Genomic DNA, 18,986 nt, shown 5'->3' with positions numbered 1-18,986 from the left:
AGATGATGACACCCTGACCTACACATCTGCCTTGCCATCGTTCCCAGCAAATTCCAACCCTTTGCCGTCCTTTCCCAATGGGATCAGATGGAGTCTGACCCCCTAAAAATTCTGGAATGGCTTTTTCTACCCCAATTTCCACCTAGAACTGTATGGACTACTAATGGCATGTTTGCTATCTCATCATTAAAGGCCGAGGACGCCTGCAGGAGAAGGATGGACGAGATCTTGAGACCATCTACATTCCAGCCACCAAGGACAGTCTAGACTGGTTCATTGTGGAGGACGTTGGATTCCAAACTTCTCTGGCAGACTGCAATGGTGACATTTCCATTCATTTTCTGAAACACGGACTCTGGGCAGAGATGGTGAATTTACCTTTGATGGCCACATGTCATTGTCGGCCACAGCCCATGTCAGGTGTCACTGTCTCTACTGATGCATCTGGATGGTCAAAAAAGGCTGCCGTGACATGGATCAATCCTGTCACAGGACACTGGGACAAACAAGTACAGATCACAGTCCAAGAGTCTGTACAAGTCAGAGCTTGCTGCTACATGTAGGGCTTTTGAATTATTTTGTAATCAGCCACTGAATATTGTCACTGACTCATGTCATGCTGCAGAGTTAGTTTTGTGTCTTGAAGCCTCTTTTCTTCAAGATGTCACTAATCCTTATCTATTTGCAGAAATACATACTATATGGTTCCTTGTCAATCACCAAAAACATGACTTTTACCTAATGCACATCTGATTACACACAGAACTGCCAGGGCTCATAGTAGAAGGCAATCAAAGAGCACATGCCACTGCTGTGGTTGCTACAGTCCCCAGAACTCTTGAGCAGGCAAAACTATCACATCAGTTTTTTCATCAAAATGCACACTCATTGAAAAGGCAGTTCAAACTTACAATGAACCAGGCTAGGGATATAATCATGTCATGTCCTAACTGTCAACAACTTACCCCAATGCTGTCTGAAGAAGAGGTTAATCCCTGAGGCCTAGCAGCCGATGAAACTTGCCAGACAGATGTCACGCACATAGTCGAGTTTGGTCATTTAAAATCTGTTCGTGTCACAGTTGACACACACTCCAAATACATTAATGCTACTGAACATGCTGGAGAAAAGGTGAAGGGCATTATCAGACACTAGCTTAGTTGCTTTGTAACTTTGGCAGTTCCAAAGAATACAAAAACAGATAACGGTCCTGTGTATTCTTCTGCAGAAGTCAAAACATTTCTTGTAGACTGAGGAGTCCTTCATTCCGTAGGCATATCACACTCACCCACAGGACAAGCCATAGTAGAAAGGGCACACCACACATTAAAAGGAATGCTTCAAAAACAAAAGAAGGGGGAGTTGGTATACAGCCCACAAGAACGCCTGTGGCAAGCGTTATATGTCCTAAATTTCTTAAATTGTGATGACACAGATCACAGTAAATATGAACACCAACACAATTTGAACTCCCAAACCACCAGTCATGATAAGACTTAATGTCAGGGCAATGGCTAGGATCAGTGGATTTTGTGACATGGGGAAGAGGACATGCCTGTGTGTCCACAGGCACTAAACTAAAGTGGATCCCCTCCAGATGTTTTAGGCCTTACATCAGCCCTCGTTCGGAGCAAAAGCGGACAGCAGAGATGACAAATGAAGAAACAGAAGATGAAGAAACACATAATTAATGACTACTGGTAAACATAAACCAAATGGTTAAAAAGCAGAGACATAATACAAGATTTAAGTATGCATGTATGAGGTGAGAATGAAAAGGTGGCCACCTTGGTGTGAATGAGAAAAGTTGTGTGGAGATATGTATGTGTGAACTCAAATGCACTTTATGGCAAAGATGCCTTAAACAAGTATAAAAATACTACCTCAGTTACATTGACATATCAGAGACATAACTGAAAATAAGACATACAACTCAGAGGAAACATTTTTCCTTGAAATAAAATTCTATACAAACCCTCGGAAAAATAAAACTGATTCTTCTACCCAGTTACACATAAAACCTCAGGTGGAAGGCTCTAAGTGAATTTGCTTATTATAAGGTTCTAAGCTGATAAAGGTTGCACTGTTTATGGAGTTACAGAAGTTACACTATTGGTAAAGGTATATGATCGATTTCAATAAAGGCCTTATCACGTTAAGCCCTGATTATAGAGATGGTTAAGATAAGTTTAGGAAAAAGGTTAAGAATTGTTCTGTCACTTGTTATAATATTAATAATTCTTCTCTTTTGTTATAATTATAATAAAGAGAGGGGAGCTGTGGTGGTTAGCATCACAGGAAGGATGCTGAAAGGCATCCTGGGAAATGTAGTTCCTGATACTACATTGCACATGCTCCGTGGAATACTTGTATGTGGTTGGTTGAACATTGTTTGTTACTTTTTAAACTGTGTATATAAGGTGGTGTTGTTCTCAATAAAGCTGACCCCAAGCATCGTGGTCCGTGCCCACAGCTCCATCAGATTTTCGTGTATTTTTGGGTTTGTTTTGTACCTTGATGCTTAGGAAATAGTAGACAGAATAAACACTGTTCTCCTGCAGTTCTCATTCATTTGCTGCTCATATTGACTGCTATAAGACTTCCCCATAACTGGAGATAATTGTATCCAGTTATATGTATTAAAGACTACAGTCAGTAGTAAGACAATGTAAACTAGTTGACCGTGTGTGACAGACCATGTGGATTGACACACGAACTCACAGGAGTTCAAAGCTGTTACCAGTAAATAAAAAGTGAGTGTTAAGGTAACTAGCCAAGAATAATTAGGGGAAAAGAAAAGCAGATCTCTTAGGTTTGTTAGATTTCCTCTCTTCTTCAAAAAGTTTAGATGGGTTTTGTTTTTGGACCTGTACTTTTTTATTTTAACAAAACAGATTTGCTGAGGCTTCTATTGTTTTGTAGAAAAGCATTTGGTTATAATATAAAGCACAGGAAAAAAAAACATCTACAGGAAAAACCTCAGACTACACTAGAAATCTTGCCAGTGAGATTTCTTCAGCTGTACATTCACCTTTGGCTCATCAGGGCTGCTCGCTACAGTTCATGCACCAAAAAGCATACCCTGATACAACTCTGCTGGTGATCATTCTGTATAAGCATACAGCCAGAGTATCCCTTCTGAGAAGTTATTACTCAGTCAACAGTGTTGTGGAGTTCCTGAATATTTCTGTAGAAGCTTCTGTGTCCATGTATGAGTGTGTGGCTGACAACAAGTAGGATTTTGTGGGGTTTGTTAGCTTGTTAGCTTGCACAGTGCAGTGATTCATGTTCACCAGGCAGTGAGCATGAAAAAGCGAGGAGAGGTTGGATGTTGTCTGCTTGGGCAGCCATCCCATCCACAGAGGATATATCCACACAGTACATGACCAAGTGACTCCAAATCAGAGAGTTAACATATAGTCATAATATAAGGAGTGTCTTTCTTCTCTGTTCTTTTTCTTAGTAACTTTAACACCACAATTCAAGCTGTGGGAGTGAATCAGCAATCTCAAGGTCATACTATGAATAATTGTCAATGGGGTACAACTGGAAGTTACATAATTATTGTGCTCAGCTGCAATGTTGCTTTTGTTCATTTTACACATTGAAGTTATAGTGTGAATTAAGATTTCTCTAATATGTGGCAAGATGGTTCCAGCCTGCCCTAAATGTGAAGATAATCCTAATCTCTTACATCAGCAGGAATCCTGTGAAGTCCATCAAAGTATTGAAGATTCAATAAGAGTTTTGGATGTACTTTGCTGCTCAAACATCGCAAAAATTGTCACCAGTTGTTTTTCTTGTAATAATTGTTTTTCTTTACATTTCAAGAAAATAAAATTGCAGATATTAAAAACCTATTTTATACCTCAGAAAAAACATAATAATAAATCCAGGTTTTCTTCAGCTCCTGAATTAATTACTTCTAATGGAAAATTGATTAATCATTTAAGAAATTTTTCCTGTTCATTCTTTTAAGTGTAAGGTGAACAAAATTTTAAACTTAAACTGCTAAAACATAAAGAGCTAAAATTTGTTCCATCCCTTTAATCATCCTGGTGGGCCTCCTCTGGACTTGCTCCAATAGTTTGCTGTCCTGATATCCTTCCTGTGCTGGGGACCCCAAAGTGGGATGCAGCACTCCGGGTAGGACCTCATAAGGCTGGAATAGAGGGACAGAACCCCTTCCCTCAACCTGCTGGCCATGTTGTTTTTGACACAGCCCAGGATACAATTGGCTTTCTGAGCTGCAAACAGAGACTGATGGGTCATGTCCAGCCTCTCATTCCCCAGCATCCCCAAGTCCTTCTTGGAAGGTTGCTCTCGATCTGTTCATCCTCCAGCCTGGATTGATACCAGGGGTTGCCCCAGGGGTTGAAATCCAGGTGCAGCACTTCACACTTCGTCTTGCTGAACCTTGTGAGATTCCCATGGGCCCACTTCTCAAGTTTGTCCAGGCCCCTCTGGATGGCACCCTCACCTTCTGGTATGTCAGCTGCACCCCTCAGCTTGATGTCATCTGCAAATTTGCTGAGGGTGCACTTGATCCCCTTCTCTGTGTCATTAATGGAGATATGAAATAATACTGATCCCAGTACGGACTCTGAGGGACACCACTTGTCATTGATGTCCATCAGGACTGTGTTATTGACAACTACCCTATGGATATGACTGTCCAACCAATTTCTGATGCACCAGACAGTCCACCCATTGAATTCTTCTCTCGCTTATTTACAGAGAAGGATGCTGTGGGGAACTGTGTGAATGGCTTTACGGAAATCCAGGGAAGACCTTACCTTGTCCACTGAAGTAGTCAAGCCATCATAGAATGCTGCTAGGTTACTCAGACAGGACTTGCCCTTGGTGAAGGACATCTTTGTTTAGCCAGTCTGGATGTCTACTTTTGGTGGGGATTGAGCTCACTGAAAAGTTCTGTGCTGTTCTGATTTATCTTCCAGTTCATGTGTGCACTGGAAACTACTCAGAGCAACACTGCTGGCTTTTCCAACTGCTGGTCTAGGCAGCTGATGAAAACTGTATGATGAAAACTGTATGATGAAAAAAAGTATGATGAAAAAGCTAACTGAATTTACCGAAATAGATGATTTTCATAAATGCATTCATGATGAGATCAAATCAGAAAATGAATGCCTGATTCTGGTTATATCTTTATTTTCTTCACTTGAAGTAAACAGAACACTTCTAGAGTCACACTGGAAAAAACCTAGAGCCTTAAACATTCCACATATGGGTGGGGAAAGGTCCCAGGAGGGAAATGAGAGGTTTCTGCTAAGAACAGAACTAAAAGGCAAGATTGTTTAGAGTTGTTCTGATTCAGGTTCAGAACCTAGAAAACAGATTCTCCATGGGTGAAATTCATCATGTAGCATCTTAGAACAAGAGCAAATATACCCCAAATCTGAGTGAAGGAGAATAACATCAAAATTCAGTTTTCACAATACTATCTGAATATCTTCAGGACCAATGTAGCTAAAGAAAAATATCAGACTTTGATCTTTTGATCTAAATCAGATTCAAATCAAGACATATTGCAGGGGTGGAAAGGCAGTTAAGATCAGGTAAATCTTTCCAAGGAAAAGAGGGACTGTTCTTGTAGAAGCATATGATTTTGATGTCTTTTCAGATGATGGCATTTTCAGCACAGGATTAAGAGAAAAACACTCTGAGGAGATGACCTTTTTTTCCCCAGTAGCTAGAGTCACTGGTGAGCTCGGTGCCACTCTAAGCAGAGTGGGCGGGGGACAAAGGGTCATAGTTTCTGGTGGACAGCTGCCCACAGCACACCAATGCCTTGCATGCACATCATACAACAGCGTCACCACTCCTTTAACATGCATGGCCAGAGGTGGAAAGTAGCAGGTATCATGGGAATGCCACTATGTGTCAGTGTTATTGAGGATCCCTGCTCTCTAGGGAGGGACAGTCAGAGATTTTCACAGTAAATTTAGTTAACCATGTTTGCTTTCGCAGATCTGTGATTTTGTCCTCGAACTGGTATTTTTTCAAGTCCATTTATTTTTCATTATTTCTAATATTTTCTCAGTACTCATCTTCATTCAGTTCTGAAAAATAGAATTAATCAGTTATACTATTCTTATAAATAACCTGAACATTTATATAACCTGTATCATTTATTGTTTTTTACAACAAACAGGCTTCAGTCCCTAGTGCACCTCATTTTCACATAAACACGATGTCACTGAAGAGTAAGATTCGAAGCACTTTGCAATTGCAAGACAGATCACAACCTACTCAAGAATAAAATGGCAGCTAAGCACTTCATAAATACATCACTCATTTTCAGAAAGGACAAAAAAATGCTCATTTTCTAGGCTTTTTATTGCATCCTGTGTATCATCCATTTGATAGTCCTAGCATTATGGGTACTTTTGCTGTTCCCTTGGACGACTGAGGATGGCTGTTCATATTGAAAGGGTCTGTCCAGGTGAATATCACAAAGAACCTGTGGATGTGAACACACAGCAGTCCTTGCTGACAGGGAGACCTCCTCATGCCCCAGTTCCTCCCCCAGCAGGGTCTTGTCCATCAGGAGAAGAAATGCTGGGGGTATTTTACTTCCTGCACCAGCTAGCAGCTCCTGGTGATGGAGTTTAGGAAAGTGGCACTTGTGCAAATGTGTGGTCTCAATACTTTGGGCCACCTGGGGCTTGTAATAGCAAGAGACAATGTAGAAGGGGAAAACCTGGATGCCTGAGCTCCTGACAGAGTTAATGGAGAGAGAGACAGAGCTGTTCAGAAGTCTAGTCAGAGCACATACATTAAATCTTTAAAATTAACCAGTGTGAACACATCTCCAGGGAGCTTATGTTGTCTTAGATAAGCTCTAATTGTCTTATGAAGCATCCTAAGGGTTGAACGCAGCTCAAAGGAGAACCTGGACCCACAAAAACCCCCATTTTTCTCATGGCTGTCTCACTTCTCTCTTCATCTGGCCCTAAAATGTCTCTATGCTCTGGGATGCCCTGGAATATGAAGAGGAGCATGATAGAACCTGTTGTATGTATGTGACCTCCCTAGAAGGCTCCTCAGTGTTAGCAGTTGTTCTTCCAGCTGGGCTGTGGTGGGGCAGGAATGAGCTACTGTTGAGAGAGAGAGTGAAAAACTAAGATAGACCTACAGTGCTTTGGGCAGGAAGGGTCACACTGGCCATACTGAGGTGTATAGACTCTAAAAGTCATTCCTGGAGCAATGATTCATCCATCCCAAAGTAAAGGAATGGTCTCTGTTTTCCAGGTCTCTTAGAAACTGCAGCATTGCCAGGTGTCATGAGTGTAGCCTGGGGCAATGAGGGTGTCAACACCTTGAGCAGGCTTTGCCACCAAAATGTCATGGCAGGAAACCACAGATTCATGAATCAACCACCTTCTGAAAGGTGGATGTGGCAGAAAGGGGAGAGGTGACATTTTAGTCCCTCATCCCAAGGCCACCTTGCAGTCCTGCAGAAGACTTTGATCAACAGCTCCTCATCTTCAGCAAACAGAGCTCCTGGGACTACCAGAGACTCCCACTCTCTCTTTCCCTTGGGCAACAAGTCCAGAGTCAACAGGTCTTTAATTCTCCCTATCCTGAGCTGTCTCACTAATTTGCTGCTTGTGTCTTGGGACAAGCCCATAGAAATGTAGGGACTTCCTACTTTTATATCCTTGTTTGCTAAAGCAGAACAGTTACATTTGATTTAAATATACTGGTGGGGCACTCCCTAATGAATCAGTAAATTTTAATAATGTGTTTGGGACAAAACTCCAGATATGTAGGTTGCAGGGTATAGTCCTAGTGCTTTACAGTATCAAAAATTTGACTTGCAGTATGCAAATAATTCTCCAACCACAGTTTACTGAAGGAATGTTTTCTCAGCTTTTTACAACTTACAACAAAAGACAGCACTGTAGTTCCTCATTACCCCCAGTTCTTGCAAGGTGCTGAATTCACCAATCCTCATTGAAAAGAAGAAGTGAGGATGTTCAGTTGTGTGCTTTGTAGGGGCCTCTGTTACTCCCAAGCAGGGAAACTGTGATTTGAAGAGTCAAATACTGAAGCTTGTACTCCAAAGATGAGTCACTCTCTTCATTGCCACAGCAAGTGCCCATGCTTCAATGTTTTGCATAAGCTGCTCCCAAGCTAAGTCATTCTCACCAGCTTTTAAAATGTGTTTAGCTTGTGATTTGAAACATAAAATTCAATATTTAAGTGCACAGATTTTGTTTATGTGATTTCCTATTGGAATACAAAAACATATCAAGTAGAGGTGATCAGTATAAGACTCTTATGCTAATTCTTCCAGCCTCTGACCTGCCTCTGATAAGTTGTCCCATCTGCCTTACTTTAATACACCAGGTGTTTATTTTGTCCCAAAGTTACACACTTGATAAAAATAGTTCTCTATCACTATTGGATAGAAACTCTGTAGCTTAATATTTATCTTCCTTTAATGGTCCATCTTATAGAAATTGATTATGTTAAAATAAACATAATTTTTCATTGAAAATAATTTCCTAAGTAGTATGGGGTGGAGATCCTAGCATTAAAAGTCTAGTTCTGAGACTCAGATGTAACAAAACACAGAACTTCGGACAGTGTTTTGTAAAACTTTTCCCTTTTTGAAACGACATTTGACAGAATTAACAAGGTACCCCTTATGATTTGAAATGGGTCACAATGATAGAGTATAACAAACATTTTAAAACCTACCAGCATGAAAATACTACCGGTAAAGCTTGTGAAAACTCACATGAGAATACTGTTTCAACTACCAGCCTCACGCTTTACATGCTTCCCTTGTTGCATCACACCCAAGAAAGAAAAATTTTAATATAAAATTATGCTATTACTATACCTGTTTTGCACATGAACTGTCTGTAGGACTCCAAGAAACCAGATGTTTTCTTTCTATTTCACTGCCTGCTTGGCATTTCTCCAGACAAGGCCCTTTGCAACACATTGGCAGACCATGTATCAGGCTTTCCACCTGCAATCCACAGAGGCCGTGACCTGGACATGTACTTTCCTCACCCACTCTGAAATCAGGGTCAGCTTCATGTTACTGCCCATTGCCAGACGAAATCCACCCTGTTGAGGTGAAATAGGGTGGATAGTTACACAATGCACTTTTGTGTGCCTTAGGATTACAAACAAATACACAAATCCAGCTATGCATGGTATAGGAAAAGCTGTGTTTCAGCCATTAGCTGTGTGGAGATTCTCTGTTCCAAGCAGGAAAAGGAATGAAAATAAAACTTTTTTTTGGTATCCCGGTCAACAGACTTAGGACTCAATAGCTGGTATTTGCTGTGCTTTGGTGTGCTTTTTTAAATAGAGCCGTTTGTTAAGACACATTGATTTCTTCCCAGAGATCTTAAGGAAAAAAAGAACATTTGAAATGTTTGTTATTTCATTTGACTTGGAGCATTTCCTGAAGTTTCTTTTTTTTTTGTAGGATTTTGTCTGTGAAATGTTGTTTTAGTCCTTTTGGGTCTCAGTTGATATTGTTCTGACTTTTCTGAAATCAAATTAGAGATAAATTTGTTCTGTGAAATAACATGGGTTTCTGAAGAACAAACTTTGTGAACAGCTATGTATTTTAACATAAAGATGTCTATACAGCTAAATTTCTAGGTGGATAGAACTTTCTGACTTCCTGCAGAGTATTTAGGGATTGAAGTATCTCACCATTTATTGCACTCAGTGTTGAGACTCAATGTCTGCAACAGATGTAACATAACTAGCTGTTATGTACTAGCAACCATTTTTGAGAAAGGAGATTAAAAGCAGCCCTCTCAATTTGAAACTACAGGAGAACTAAATGTCAGCACAATAGAGGTAAATTGGAATTTAACCAGGACAACATGGAATAATCTCTTATTATTGCACAAAGTGATGATGAGTTTTAGTCAAATCTGTGCATCCAGGGTTTCTTACAGCCATGCCTGAGTGCAAATCCATGCTTTGAGGGATAACCTGTTACTAATAAGTTACTAGCAATAAGGCTTTGGAGTAACTTGCTAACCACTTCAGACAGTTGTTGTACTGGTCAGGGAGTTTCACAAGAAACTCCACAAAACAGTGGGGATACTTAAGTGTGGCAGTACGTTTTCAAAGAAAGATTGAAAGACATACATGTGACATATATTTAGTATGAAAGAGCAGTAAAGGTTCTTAAAAAGCCTTTAGGTGAAAATCCTCTGCACTTTTTATTTGTCTTGAACTCCTTATTTATTTTCAGTTTGGATTCACGTTTTTTACAGCATCCGAGTTCAAACTAAACTGCTTGTATTAGCCTGCTTATCACTTCAAATTTGAAAGAATTTTCTTTAAAGAGTCTCTTGTTGTTGGTTCTGCATTTACCTCACAGGACTAGGTTAAATTCAGTTTCCCTGTTTCTTCTTCAGCATGTGCACAAAACAAGAGCCACAACCTGGCTGTAGTTGTGGGAGGGTGTTTAATTAGGAATAACGAGATGAAATTAAGAGAAGGAAATTTTAGGATGGATGTCAGGAAAACCTCTGTCACAGCAAGATATTTCAAGTTGTGAGATAGTCTCCTAGAGGAAATGCTGGAAACAAGCAAGCCATGCAGACAGAAAGGTGTTAGGCATGAGCTAATGCTTATATTCTACATCTGCATTTCATTACCTGGAACTGCATGACGCTGCAAGTTGAGATCTAACCAGAATTATGACAATCCATAACAGCATGAGCATACAAGCCCTCCACATTCATCAGGGAACCACAGCACCGCTGGAGTTAGTGGGAATGCAAAGACACTCACCAGGCCACTTCTAGCATTTCTTGTTGGTTACAAAAGGAACATGTCTGTAGAGACATGACTGTGCAAAAGTAGAGCTGCATTTCCACAAATGTGCATATCTCCTTGTGGTCTATTTCGACTGCTGTAAGAATGGTGAAAAGTTAATTTCAAGGCACTTTGCTTGGAGCCAGTTCTCTTCCATTTGGAGGTTATAGGTGGTGAATTTTAACTTCAGGAAATGTAGTATACAAAAGATTAGTAAAACTAATGAAAAAAACAATGTTGCTGCCTCTGAATTTGGCTCTTAAATGAGCTTCGTGGCCTTTCCAAGAGCACTTTGTTTCAACAACAGAAGTGTTGTGCCCCACTTTTCCTGAACTGGAACTACTGTGGTATTGAAAATACAAAAAGACCACCAGCCCTGAGATGTCTGTGCAGGGGCATTCCCCATTATGGAAGAAGATAGAACTCATCTGATGCCATGAGCATGTTGCAAGCCTTCCTATTTCTTTTTCAGATTTCTGTTGAAAGCACAGAAATACAAGGGTCAACCTAGCACTTCACAGCAAAGCAGCATTTGCACTGTATACTATGAAAATCACAGCTGTTCCTCTGCTAATTGTTAAACATTCATAGGTCATTAGTGAGTGAGAGAGTGGTTGTTTTTCTCCTGGATGTGCTCTGGAGTATGTCAGTAGTTATCTAAATATGACCCCTAGTGTTCAACTTGCATGGTAATAATTTAAGAAAATTATGGTCATTATTAGACTTTCCTTAAGAAGTGGGTCATCCTTTCTGGTCATCCTAATATCTTACCCCCCAACAAAAAAAAAATTGACTACATTATTCCTGCTCAAGCAGCAAAATTTGCTGAAGGTGCTTTCAAAGCATAAAACACTGAAGAATCACTTGAGGATTTTAGACATAATTGTTACAAGCAGAGTGTCAGTGGAAGCAGTTGTATACTGCTATGCATTGCATTACAGGGACAGTGATGGAGACTCTCTGGTACAATGGCTGGTAAGAGATGGCTGGCAAGATAGGACTTTTTTATTTTTGTTTCATTCTTGATGTTGTCAGTAATTTTCTGGTATGCTTTTCATTAGGTGGTTTAACCTCTGTGTTCATGTGTTTTCCTCTTGACAAAATGCACAGATACATTCTTTCCTTTGAGGTTTGTGAGATTTGTGTCTGTAAATTTGCATGAAATTTTGGATAAAAAGCAAAATAAAACTGACTTGCTACCTGGTATTTTTAACTATAGTAAAAGGCAGAGAGAAAAATCTACACATATTCTATTTGCTTTAAACAATCAGAGACACAACATGGGACCATAGCCTGCAGAAGGGTGCAAGACCTTTAGATACCTCTGCGAGTTACATGATATTAAGGGAGGAAGGGAAAAGGTGCAGTGCTTTAAAGTCCAGGCTGCAGGTGTCTAACACCTGGTCTGCTCTGAGAAAGGATTGACACAGTTCAACTTCTGCTTAGCAATGTTCCTTTCTTCTTGCTCTGATATTTGCTATATTGCCACATGTTCTTTAAAAGGACAATCAGTAACAACCTGGCCGAACAGAGGTCATTGAAAGCTTGGAGAATCAGCAGTGACAAACTGTTTTGCAATGCAGTCCTTTGCTGATTATTTTAAAGTATGTGAGTCTGTGGATACAAACAAGCGATTTATCACATCATGATATAAAGCATTATGTATGACATGTATTGTGAAAACATGTAATATAGAGCCTCCTGCTTTCTGATTGTGTTTGTTAGCTCTGAGCACACAAGCATCTTGCAAACTCTACTACTTTGCATCTTGTTCAGATAGGGAATAACTCCAACAGATTAATTTCTTCTCTCATCTGAATACCTTAAGCATTAATGCATATATTGTATGTGCTCTCAGAGCCCTGTGGTTTATTTGCTTGAGTATTGCTACCACCAGAAAATCAAAGCCACTTCAGATCTGGCCTACAGATTGCCTTTACACTATGCTGCTTCTTACAGTCTTGTAAGAAATAGCATACCTTCTTGTTATGTGAATGTTTCTTTGTGCCTGTTCAAATTTGATCTCCCCAGGAGAAAAGCATACATCTCCTGAGGGCAGAAATCAGATATTATTTTCAATTTCAGTGCCATACTCCTCTTGATACTTTTGAGCTTAAAAATGGAGTGTTACCATTTCCCATTGCTCCTGTCTTGATTGCCCATGGCAGTGAGGCAGGAAGCAGCTCCAAACTGTTACTTTGAAAATATGGTTGTGGATGTTTTAAAGGCTTTCTTCTTTACAGCTTTTTCCTAGATTCCTCCTGCCAAAATGGGGAGGGACCACAGGAGCATGCACAATCCTTGCACGTAGATGTGAACCAGTCTGCTTATGCCAGAGTGAGCATGGTGTTCAAGGCTGGAGTTTATTTTTCCAGTCAACATAACCAGTGTCCTTTCTGGGTGCATGTGGTTTGAGAAACCTTTGCCTCCTTAGGGCACGCAGCTCATGGGTCACATCCTTCAAACTGCCTGTGGCACTAGAACCAGAGCAGGGTTCAACAAGGACACTATTTGTGGTGGCTTTCCCTGCAAGGCAATACTGTGCTACAGAACTAGAACTGAGGGGTCTGCAAGGAAGATTACCCACCCTGATGATCCCTCTTGACCTGACATGACAAGGTGCTATTACAACCAGTGCTGGTGCCCCACTGTAAGTGCAAAAGGAAAAAAAGAAGGGCCAAGTACAACTTTAGGAGAAGGTACGGCCCCAAAGACAATTGGAGGGCATTGTCATCAATAGGATATGCAGGGTTCACTGTGCAGAGTGAGACTAAGTTAAAAAGCATCATCTGCACAGGGTGCCGACTCCAGGACCAAAATCTGTTCTTATGGTGTCAAGGGATTATGGCTAGGATCTATGGCTCAAATCAAGAGCTTTTAGGGAAATGCAGTCTGCTGCAGAAATACAAAACTATTTGATCAAGGACAGGTCCTGACACTTTGCCATTGAAAGGAAACTTGCTGTAGGCTTCAAAGGGAGCAGGAAAAAGTCCCTCCTGTCTTTCTCTTGCTTTAGGAAAGGGTGATGAAAAACACTCAAAGCAGCAGCAAAATTAACACATTTGGATGTTATCAGCAGAATCTGCAGTTCTGTCCTCTGGCCCTCTGTCAGGGTAGCAGGCAGTCAGCAGGGGTTTTCTGCATGCCAAGCATTCCCAAACATTGTGGAAAAATCTTCCCATCCTTTCTTTCCTAAAGCTTCCAGTTTTCCAAACATTGATTGAATGTTGGCAATGTGTTTCTGACTGCTTGGACACAGACAGCCCTCTTTGTGCTGATACACTGCAAGGTGAACGGAAAGCTTTTTTTTTTTTTTAGATGATAAAAATGGCAGGGCTTCAGTTCTCACTTTCTCTCTGTCCGGAACTTCTAGCGCTGATGAGTGTTAATCAGACTGTGAGTGTATCTCTAACTGTTGTAATTACTGCTGTGTCTTTTGTAAAGGTCCTAGATCAGCCCCCCCCCCCATAAAATTACTGTCTTTTTAAAATATTTTCCAGTTTCCTATAAATTGTAGAATTTGTGAAAGTTTTGAACACATTTGTGCTGCTCTCTTCTCATGTGCTGGTTATCTCTTACTTGTCTGTGCCTTTGCCCAAGTGCTGAACTGTTGTGACTTTCTTGCCTCAGTCCAGCACAGCATCTGTGTTGTGCTTATCATTGTTAATGCCTGATAATGACAATAGTTGTGACTAAGGCAGGGTGTAAAATATTATAGCAGAGACAGGTCATACAATATCCCATGCTGACACTGCAAAGCCATGTTCTCTCTTATCCAATGACTGGAAGTGCCTCTAACATTTACCAAAATTTTGGTTCTGCCAACATGTGTCTGCTGTGAATCTGGTCATCTAACATCTCCATCACTGGAAGGGATGCAAGATCTGTGGGTTGTCTGAACAATTTCTGTCCACAGCTATCTCCCTGCCTGTCCCTGAGAACCCTCATCACACTGAGAAATGGAAAGACTGCATTAAATCATGCATTAAATTTTGATGACTGGAGATAAAAATTCTACTACAGACTGAACAGTTTAATGTTTAGAAGCAGACAAAGCACAAAAAATATATTTAAGGTATATATGAACTTCTTTTAAAAGGGATTGATTTGATTTCTTTCCTTTTTTCCTTTTCTGCCATAGTGCTTTCACACTTCCAGAGGTTGTAATACAACTTCTGAAACCTGCACTTTGGCTCTGGAAGAAGGAAAAGATAATTTGGGTGGATGGATTTGTTATTTTGAGTTTGATTGAAAGGCTCTGCTCATATAAATTAAGTTGTGCTGACTTACACCAGAATATTTGGCCCAACAGCTTAGTATAACATCACATATGGCATACTCTCTGTGATTTGACAGTCGTTTGCAGTTCTGTTATAGTGCAAAGCATAAAAACTATATTTTTCTCAAGTTCCAGAAAAACGAACAGATAAAGTTTGAAAATAACGAGTACAAAGTGGTTATGTTCAGCATTATTAATAAGAAAAAAGATTTTTACAGACGAGCCTCTGTACATCTTTTGGCTGGAGATTGATGGCACAGATAAAACTTAATGTCACAGAAAGCAGGATGTCCTGGAGCAATACAAATGAGAAAGACATGTAATTAGAGCGGCATTGCATTCAGTCAGAAGGTCAAGTTCAGTGTAATGTTTTCCATTAAACAAGATCAGAAGTTATATTGTCCTAAGCCTGTACATTTCACAAACAATTTAGAACTTCATTAGCCTGCGTTACTTGCACCTCTTTATAGTGTATGGCTTGGAACAAAGACTAATGCAGATCTTAGGAGTCTGAGGACTTTGTGGTACTGGGCCAAGTCTGAAAGTCAGTTCTTCAGTAGAAGGACTCTTTATAAAGTTCAGTTTTAAGGCAAACCTGAGCTTAAAACAAAAACAAATTGCTGGATTATTTTTCATTCATCTTGAGTGAGGTGAAGAGCTGGTGGCACCTCTGAGGAGCATGATGGGTGGGTGAGTGCATAGCTTCCCTTCCTCCCCTTCCCTTCCAGACACTCATCTCCAACTTTTGTGCAGAATTTGCTTTAAAACTGTCTTGAGAACAGCAAGGTAGGAAACCACAGGGGGAGTCTTGTGGCATTTTCTTGAAAATAGCTGATTCTGGTTCTCTCTGTTCTTGCCTGGGAAAGGTACCTAGAAAGACCTTCAGGAGGCAGTCTTCTCAAGCTCTCACAATCCAGATGTTTTCTGATTCATGATTCATTATCTTCTGTCCATAACACTTTGATAGGGTTTCTGTTTTGATTTTTTGGTGTAACAGTCCAAGTGATCAAGTTCAGAAAATATGCTTAGTGGTTAGAAGGAAAATAAGGGCTCAGACATTCAAGTTCTGCTTCCCAATCAGTCACTGACTCAACTTGGGTGATCGATGTCACTCCTTATACTTCATTTTTTTCCTTATACCACAAAATTACTTACTTGCAGACTGTTGTCTAAATGCTTAATTTATTCATGATCATGAAGCCCTTAAAAATCATCAAATGAAGGGCATTATGTAAATGTGACATATTATTGATACTCTTCTTACTTATTACTCATCGTAACTGAGAATGGAAGGAAAGATAAACATTGGGATTAAACAGTGTTAAAAATAGCCAAGAAGTGTATTTCCAAAACCATAATTTCAAGGTTAGCTATTTTCCTTTAATAAAAAGGACAGATCTGACCTGCGAAAATTAGGGCCTGACTCAGTCAGCCCTCCTGCATGTAGCTAAATTCACTGTGACTGGGTAGTTAACTAGATGAGAAAGCAATTGCAGAATAAGATCCTTAATATTTTCATTGCCCACATTAAGGTTTTCATTTCAATTAGTTACATTAATTTAAATATTCTGTATGTTATATCTTTGAACTATTCATACAATTGATGCTAATGAGTCTTAAGAGCTCACGACACAGAGTTACTACAGGCTTTTAGCTTTGATTCTGATGTTTCATTTCGTATGATTTCCACCTAAAAAAACACTGTATGTTTAATCTAAGTAGGCTCTTTGTACAAGAACCTCTAACTGATTTTCATGTATTTCACTGATTGCCAACCATTCTTGTTTTGGGAGTTTGATGAGGAGGTGCTGCTAAACTCATGCATGCTTGACATTAAATAATACAATTGAGATATTGAGAAAAGAAATTATCCCATTTAGATTAAATAATATCTTTGCTTTGAAAAGTTGTCTGGATTTGCAGAATTAGAATCAGAGTTTCACTAAAGCTATTATACTTTAGAAGATGAGAATGACAGGATTTCTGAAGCCCATGTGTTGTCAGGCTGACCTGATGCCTCTAAATCTATCAATTTAGTGGTGTGAGATAGGGAAAAGGGAAATAAAATTGGTTGATATGATGGGGACATGACCTTGAGCTGAATGGAATAGGTGAGTAGACTTAGACTAGTTCTGAGCAGTTTCTTTGCACTGAGATGCCATTTGGAGTCATTAGACTGTTTGTCCCTGACAAGACTGGAAAAGGGCTTGCCACATTGTTGGAAAAAGTCTGGAGACAAGTGGCCCAGAAACACATACACTATCTCATAAGGACCTTTTCTAGGGAAGCTGCCTAAAGGTATTTTCCATCTGCATTATCCTACAGAATAGCTCCAGATGAAGGTGGATATTTTGCATGTCTTTTTCATCCTCTTTTTATTTAGGAAAAATTTATATCCAGCTGCAACTCTACACTGAAACATTCACAATTTCGTCTTTATGTCAGACTTCGGCTCTCCTATTATGATTTGCACAAGATATGGTGCTAAATTTAGCCATAGCTTTTGGAAGAATACTGTGATGTGAATCCAAGTGTTAATTTTTTTTCTCTTTTTGAAAGTTGCTTAAACTATAAGAAGCAGAAAAAAGCCTTAAGTGGACTACCAACCTAGTTAAGTCATTTCAGCCCTCTCATTCTGCTGGCTCCTCCAACAGAAGTTGTGCATCCTCCTTTTCACAGGTCTTCTATAGTCTTTTGGTCTCCCATTACAAGATCAGCTCCCACATCTGATCACTCATGATGCTCTTACAGTGCTCCCGTGCTGGATTTTCAGCACAAACTCTTTTCTGCTTGTCACAGTTGTCATAGGTTATACCCAGCTGGCAACTAAGCCCCACACAGTTGCCCGCTCACCCTTCCACCCGTGGGATCGGGGAGAGAATCGGGAAAATAAAATTGAGAAAACGAATGGGTTGAGACAAAGACACTTCTATAGGTAAAACAAAAGCCATGCACACAAGCAAAGCAAAACAAGGAATTCAGTCACCACTTCCCATAGGCAGGCAGGTGTTCACCCATTCTCAGGAATGTAGGGCTCCAGCAAGCATAACAGGGTTTTGGGAAACGATATTATTCCAAATGTTCCCCTCTTCCTCCTTCTTCCCCATCTGTATTTGCTGAATATGATGTCATATAGTATGGGAAATCCCTGTGGTCATTTGGGGTCAGCTATCCTGGCTGTGTCCCTCCCAACTCCTTGTGCACTCCCAACCTTGTCACTGACATGGTGGTATGAGAAGCAGAAAAGGCCTTGTTGCTGTGTAAGGGCTGCTCAGCAATAACAAAAGCATGTCTGTTATCAATATGTTTCAGCAGAAGTCCAAAACACTAGCCACTTTAAAGAAAATTAACTCGATGCCCAAAAACAGGACACTTCTTTATGTTTTGTTACTCTTTATATCTCTTAGAGGTTCTCCTGGTCTGCCTTGGATCAGTCTAATCATCTGTCTTCTTGACTGTGGCATCTAAAACAGGTGGGTTCTTCTCCCTTGTAGTTCACTTCTGACAATATTAATTTGTTTATTTTGTCTAACATCAAGTGTCAATTTTTTAATAGTGGAGTCTCTGTTTGTACACTATATAGCTGTAGGTTTTGGGTCATCAGTTTGGTTTTGGTTTCCTTAACAGGAACATTACCTACAGGCAAGATAACTGGAGAAGAGCACCAAGGCTAAATAGCTGTCACTGCTATCATTTATTGAATGAACAACACGTGGTGAGACTTCAGGAAAATCAGTACGTAGTTACACTGTGAAATTAAAAGAAGAAATAAACAAGGGAATGGAGAAAAGAGGGAGAAAAAGAGGAATAGGGCAGAACATTACTAAGGAATAGTACAGGAGAAATGAAAAACTATAAAAGACAAGAGCGAAAGAGG

The 18,986-nt window shown here is 40.0% G+C and overlaps 1 protein-coding gene across 1 annotated transcript in view; it reads right to left on the bottom strand.

The window, feature by feature from the left end:
* The window catches only part of ZNF366 (zinc finger protein 366), a 55,737-nt gene extending 46,843 nt beyond the window's left edge, over positions 1 to 8,894 (bottom strand). The window contains exon 1 of the mRNA XM_064642685.1: positions 8,876 to 8,894. The gene's annotated coding sequence lies outside the window, so the exon portion shown is untranslated. The remainder of the gene's footprint in view (positions 1 to 8,875) is intronic.
* Positions 8,895 to 18,986: the final 10,092 nt, after the last annotated feature.

This window comes from Pseudopipra pipra, chromosome Z (assembly GCF_036250125.1).
Source record: "Pseudopipra pipra isolate bDixPip1 chromosome Z, bDixPip1.hap1, whole genome shotgun sequence".
Lineage (NCBI taxonomy): Eukaryota > Metazoa > Chordata > Aves > Passeriformes > Pipridae > Pseudopipra > Pseudopipra pipra.
This window is presented reverse-complemented; position numbering and strand designations above follow the sequence as displayed.